We start from the raw sequence: 6194 nt of genomic DNA on the forward strand, positions 1-6194 counted from the left end.
GTCAGGGGAACCTCTTCTGTCCTCCAGCGTTCGGCTATGGGGGCTCCTCCTCGTCATCGCTATGTGACCCCTTATCTTTGTTTTCGGCATTTAACTTGTCGGCCTGCTTGAACACCCAACAATCCATGTTGGTGTGATTGGCTGGCTTGTCGGGGTGCCGTGTATTTGACACGAGCGATCATGTATACGGTCCAAACTAGACGGGCCCAGAGTGCTTCTTTTGAATGGCTTTTTCTGCTGACCGGGTTTAGAGCCTTTGAATCCGGCATTGACTGACGTATCCTCGGTACTGTCGTTGTTAATGCGGCGCTTGTGTTTGTTGCGTGTGACCTTCCATTGCCATCCTTGGTATCCGAAGTACCATGGTTCTTTGATATGTTATTGCTGCGAGCCAGCCAGCTGTCTTCTCCCGCACAAAAGCGGGTCATGAGTGTCGTGAGGGCTGCCATAGATTTCGGCTTTTCCTGGCCATGGTGCTGGGCGAGCCACTCGTCACGGATGTTGTGCTTAAAAACTGCTAGCGCCTCTGCATCCGGACAGTCGACGATTTGATTCTTCTTTGTTAGGAACCGTGTCCAGAATTGCCTGGCCGATTCCTCTGGCTACTGAATTATGTGGCTCAAGTCATCGGCATCTGGCGGTCGCACATAAGTGCCCTGGAAGTTGTCGAGGAATGCGGCTTCCAGATCTTCCCAATAGCCAATGGACTCTGCTGGCAAGCTGTTGAGCCAATGCCGAGCTGGTCCTTTGAGCTTGAGTGGGAGGTATTTGATGGCGTGTAGATCATCACTGCGGGCCATGTGGATGTGCAGAAGGAAATTCTCGATCCATATCTGTTGTGCCGTCATATGATTCGATATTTACGGGTTTGAAACCCTCTGGGATTTGGTGATCCATTACTTCGTCTGTGAAGCATAGGGAGTGTGTGGCGCCTCCGTCGAAGATCAAGTCTCCGCGGATATCGGCCGTGTAGTTTAAGCTTCCAAACCTGACCTGGTGGCTAGGGGCGTAACTCTCGATCTGCTCCAGATAGCCAAGCGAGTTGGCCCGCAGTGCGAAGCCGCCGAACACAAAGATCTATCCGGGGAGAAAAGTCTCACCCTGGACTGCATCGCTATCGATGATCGAAGGAGCCATCAAGCCTAACGGCGATGACACAGAGGAACTCCCAATGAAAGCACCAATGTCGGTGTCAAAACCGGCGGATCTCGGGTAGGGGGTCCCGAACTGTGCGTCTAAGGCGGATGGTAACAGGAGGCAGGGGACACGATGTTTTACCCAGGTTCGGGCCCTCTTGATGGAGGTAAAACCCTACGTCCTGCTTGATTATTCTTGATAATATGAGTAGTACAAGACTTGATCTACCACGAGATCGGAGAGGTTGAACCATAGAAGCTAGCCTATGGTATGATTGTATGTTGTCCTACGGACTAAAACCCTTCAGTTTATATAGACACCGGAGGGGGCTAGGGTTACACAAGGTCGGTTACAAAGGAGGAGATATACATATCCGTATTTCCTAGCTTGCCTTCCACGCCAAGTAGAGTCCCATCCGGACATGGGATGAAGTCTTCAATCTTGTATCTTCATAGTCCAATAGTCCGGCCAAAGGATATAGTCCGGCTGTCCGGAGACCCCCTAATCAGGACTCCCTCAGTAGCCCCTGAACCAGGCTTCAATGACGATGAGTCCGGTGCACAGTGTTGTCTTCGGCATTGCAAGGCGGGTTCCTCCTCCGAATACACCACGGAAGAATTTGAATACAAGGATAGTGTTCGACCCTGCAAAATAAGTTCCACATACCACCATAGAGAGAATAATATTTCCACAAATCCAATCTGCTGACACATTTTGGCAGTATGACATCATGCCATGGCCCGGTAATTATTTGAACCGTTTTTCTTTAATCAGCCCCGCACAAAACGCGAGGCGGTTTCTTGACATGTCTTGTCAAAGCAGAGATCGTGTTCCCCTTATTACGGGATTCTCATCAATATGGACGTGGGTAACCCAACCGCGCCATCAATTATGGTGCTTGGGGGATAAGCGAGTTTTACCAGGCTAGTGGGGGCGTGTAGTTTAGTCCGCCCTTATAAAGGGATAAGATCTCACATTTTTCTACTCACGCCTTCTTCCTCCTTGCTCATCCATTCTCGCGCACTCGAGCTCCTGCGCCCAAGTCCGCATCCTCCTCCTCAACTCTCTCCAAAACATGTCTGGAGCCGGAGGCAAGTGGATGGCCTCGTCCGTCACGGAGGGGCACATCAAAAAGTTACGCGGAGCCGGATACTTAGCCGCGGATATCGCGCACCGGCTGCCAGCCGCGGGGCAGGTCATCCCTACCCCAGAACCTCACGAGAGGGTGGTCTTCCTCCCCCACTTCGTCCGTGGAATGGGGTTTCCCCTCCATCCATTTATCCGTGGCCTCATGTTTTATCATGGGCTGGACTTTCATGATCTGGCCCCGAACTTCATCCTCAACATCTCGGCGTTCATCGTCGTGTGTGAGGCTTTCCTCCGCATCCGGCCCCACTTCGATCTGTGGCTGAAGACCTTCAATATCAAGCCGAAGGTGGTGCGCGGCCAACAAGTGGAATGCAGCGGAGCCATGGTGGGCAAAATGCCCAACGTTACATGGCTCGAGGGCTCCTTCGTGGAGACCATAAAGGGGTGGCAATCGGGGTGGTTCTACATCACCGAGCTGCGCGACACCAACTGGGTGGCGGCCCCCGAGTTTCGATCTGGAATCCCGACGCGGCTCACTTCCTGGAAGGAGAAGGGCCTGTCCTGGGGTTCATCGGTGGAGCTGGACGGACTCCGGAAGTGTATCCGAAACATGACAAGCAAGAAACTTAAGCTTGTCAACATAGTCCAGGTCATGCTCTTCCGCCAGATCCTCCCGTGTCAACAAAGGGACTTCAACTTATGGGAGTTCGACCCGGCCCAACACCAAACTCTACACGAGCTCTTCGACATGACGCATAAGGATGTCTGAGGGTGCTGTTCAAGGGCGCCGAGGTCCCTCCCTCTCTTACCGAGGACCGCGGGCTAAGCGCGAAGCGCCCTGCGAATCCGGTAAGTTTTGTACATCTGGTAGGATATTTATTTCCCATAGCTTAACCATGTGCGGGGTCTGAGCTCCCATGCCCTTGACAGGACTGGGTGGAGGCATCGGAGCAGATTGACTGACCGGCCCCCCTGCCCGAAGACACCGCGGACGCACTCCTGACGGAGATGCTGACTCCGACTCCTTATATGGTGCCGGAGAAGACCAAGAAGAAGGCCAAGGGAACCCGAAAGAGTTCCCGGCGCCAGGTGGTATCGGACTCATCGTCCGATAACTCCGCGATGTAGTCCTCCCATGAAGACGAGGAGGAAGATGAGGATGCTCCCCCTCCAGCTGGGGGAGACAAGAAAAGGAAGGCCGCCCCAACCGGGGAGGCCGAAGGGTCCAAGAAGGGAAGGACTCTTCTTTCGAACTGCTCCACCACCGCCGCCGAAGGCGAAGACGAGTGGCTGCTCAGGGCCAAGCCCCTGGTGAAGTCGTAAGTATTCGGATACCAGAGTAACTCATAGCATACCGTTGTCGCACTGCTTCTCCTAACGCCGAATATGATTATGCAGACCGCCCCAAGCCCGTATCGACATATCTTCGTCGGACGGTTCCTTGGACTCGTCGGATATGGATAGCGATCCACTTCTGACCGCCTCCTCCCCTTGCCCTAGGAACAATGCCAAGGTATTGTCTCAAGGGGCGCTGAGCCGGGGGGAGATAGTCCCGGAGGCGCCTCAAGGCGACCTTTCGGACTCCAGGAGCAAAGGGAGCAAGGCTCCCGGGGGCTCCAAGTTCGGCTCTCAGCCGAACACCACATCGGAACCTCCAGTAGTTCCGGACTCGGGCAAGCGGCTCCCTTCCAAAAGGGGCAAGACGCCCGTGCCGGTGACCTCTGCCCATCCAGAGGCATCGGACAACCTACTGGGAGCGCTTCGTGGCGCTTCCATCGACGAAGAGCACCACACTATTATGAGTGCGGTGATCAAGAAGGTTCAGTCCGCCAAGAGCGGACTAACTGAAGCCTGTGCTAGCCTTCTAACAGGCTTTGAGGTAAGTATTTAGAATATAGGAAAAATATCACCGCATAGACAATAGCCTATGATGCTCTGTTTGGTGTTCGCAAAGAAAACCGAATAGAGGATCAAATAATATCTGCAGGAGTCTAATATAAGTATGTCTATATGTGTGTGTTGGCTTCGCTGCTGACCTCTGCCGCACTAACTGCGAAGGTCGCCGCACTGAAGCAAGACCTTGAGGGGTCCGAGAAAGAGCTCGGCCTTGCCAAGAGGCAACTCGAGGAGAACAAAGGTAAGTAATACCTTGTCTATAGGTATATATATATATATATATATATATATATACAAAAATGATGCGATTGCAAAATGACAGGATCAACATGAATTTGCCTGGGGCCACGACCGAAGTGGTGACCCTGAAGCAAGCGTTGTCTGAGGCCGAAAACAAAGCGGCCCAGTAGCGCACCGAGCGGGACAAGCAAGAGGCACGGGTGGGCGAGGTGCAGCAAGAGCTCCAAGCTCTCGTGACGAAGCACGAGGCGTTGGAGCTTGACTCGAAGATGCGAGAGTCTGAGCTTGCCGCGGCCCTTGAGAGCGCAAAAAATGCCAAGGCTCAAGCGCAAAAGGCCCTCCAGGAGATTGAGGCGATAAAAAAGATAGCGGCGGGTAAGGCATTCAATATGCAAAGCAAGGATGTGAAAGTAAATTACTTGTTACTTACCCGAGTCCAGAGCTCTCCAGGAGCATTCACAGATTTGCCCTGCAGCGTGTCGGATGCCGCAAAGTTTTACCAGGCCGAGGAGGGAAGCTCGACGGAGAAGCTGTTCTGGTCTCAGTATACTGGGACCGAACACCCGATGCCTATGAGCGACCAGCTGAAGCAACTGGTCGAGCTGCACAAGGCGGCCGAACAGGCCATGAGGGGCCTTATAGTCTAGATGTGGCCTGGCGACGCTCTTCCCAACAGCTACTTCGGCCTGACGAGGCAGCTTGTGGATGCCTGCCCACGGCTGGAAGTCATCAAGCGGTCCGTCTGCATCGAAGGTGCACGCCGGGCTTTTGCCCGTGCGAAGGTGCACTGGGCCAAGATGGACGCCGAGAAGCTGGTGAAGGAGGGGCCGCCGGAGGGCAAGGAGCATCGCCACCCCGAGATGTATTATGAGGGTGTCCTGAAGGGTGCCCGTCTTGTAGCGGACGAGTGTGCGAAAGATGTAATATTTGAATGAACTTGCTTGTGTGATCCTGTATTATGAAAACTTGTTCATATGCGCTATGCAACGCTTGTTTGAATTTAAAATATTACCTTCTGTTCGGCTATTTATCAAATCTGAGAGATGGCTAGTCGTCGGCTTCTGCCCCCATGCCACAAGTGCTGGGGTGTTCGGGATAAACCTGAGCACTCTTGTTCCCATTTTTGGGTCCTTCAAGGGAGGTGCTCAGCACAACGAACAAGGCAATCAAACTATAATGCTTTATCACTCTCACATAGCCATAGAATTCTATAATTTTAAATTTTGGCGAAGCCCCTAGTATTCGGAAGGCCGAATTCGGGGCGCTATACACGCCGTAAGCCGGACAAAGCCGACTCTTCGCTCTAAATGGCATAAGTCTTTAGGGACTCAAAACCTCTCGAACAGCAACCAGACTCTCGCCTTATCATGATAGTCAGTTTTAGCTTTCTCTACTGAGGTGCTTAGCCCAGCTGAACCGGGGCACAATCGCAGTAGTTCTCCCAGTGTTACCTTAGCCGATATAGCGGAACGTAAGGTACCAAAACATGGGAGCCGGCAAACCCAACTATTGACCCAAGACATGATTCGGAGCTGATGCATATAATGCTATAAGTTCGGGGTGCCACACTGTCAAAAGTGTTCGGACTTCTCACGCCGTATTATGGGGTATGCTTAAGCCCCTGGCGTATTGGCCGTACCAGAGTGTACGGGTGCTGAATGTCATGAATGAACATATATATATATAAAGAAGAATGCAATAATAGTCTTAGTGCTATGCATTGCTTATTCAAAAAGGTGCGTTAAAGCAGAATGATACAAGTAGTGCGATAAGCAAAATGTAGGACTATTTGACATGTCCCCTCCAAGGGCAAGCTGAGGAATGGTATTAAA

Source organism: Triticum aestivum, chromosome 1A (genome assembly GCF_018294505.1).
Source record: "Triticum aestivum cultivar Chinese Spring chromosome 1A, IWGSC CS RefSeq v2.1, whole genome shotgun sequence".
Classification (NCBI taxonomy): Eukaryota; Viridiplantae; Streptophyta; class Magnoliopsida; order Poales; family Poaceae; genus Triticum; species Triticum aestivum.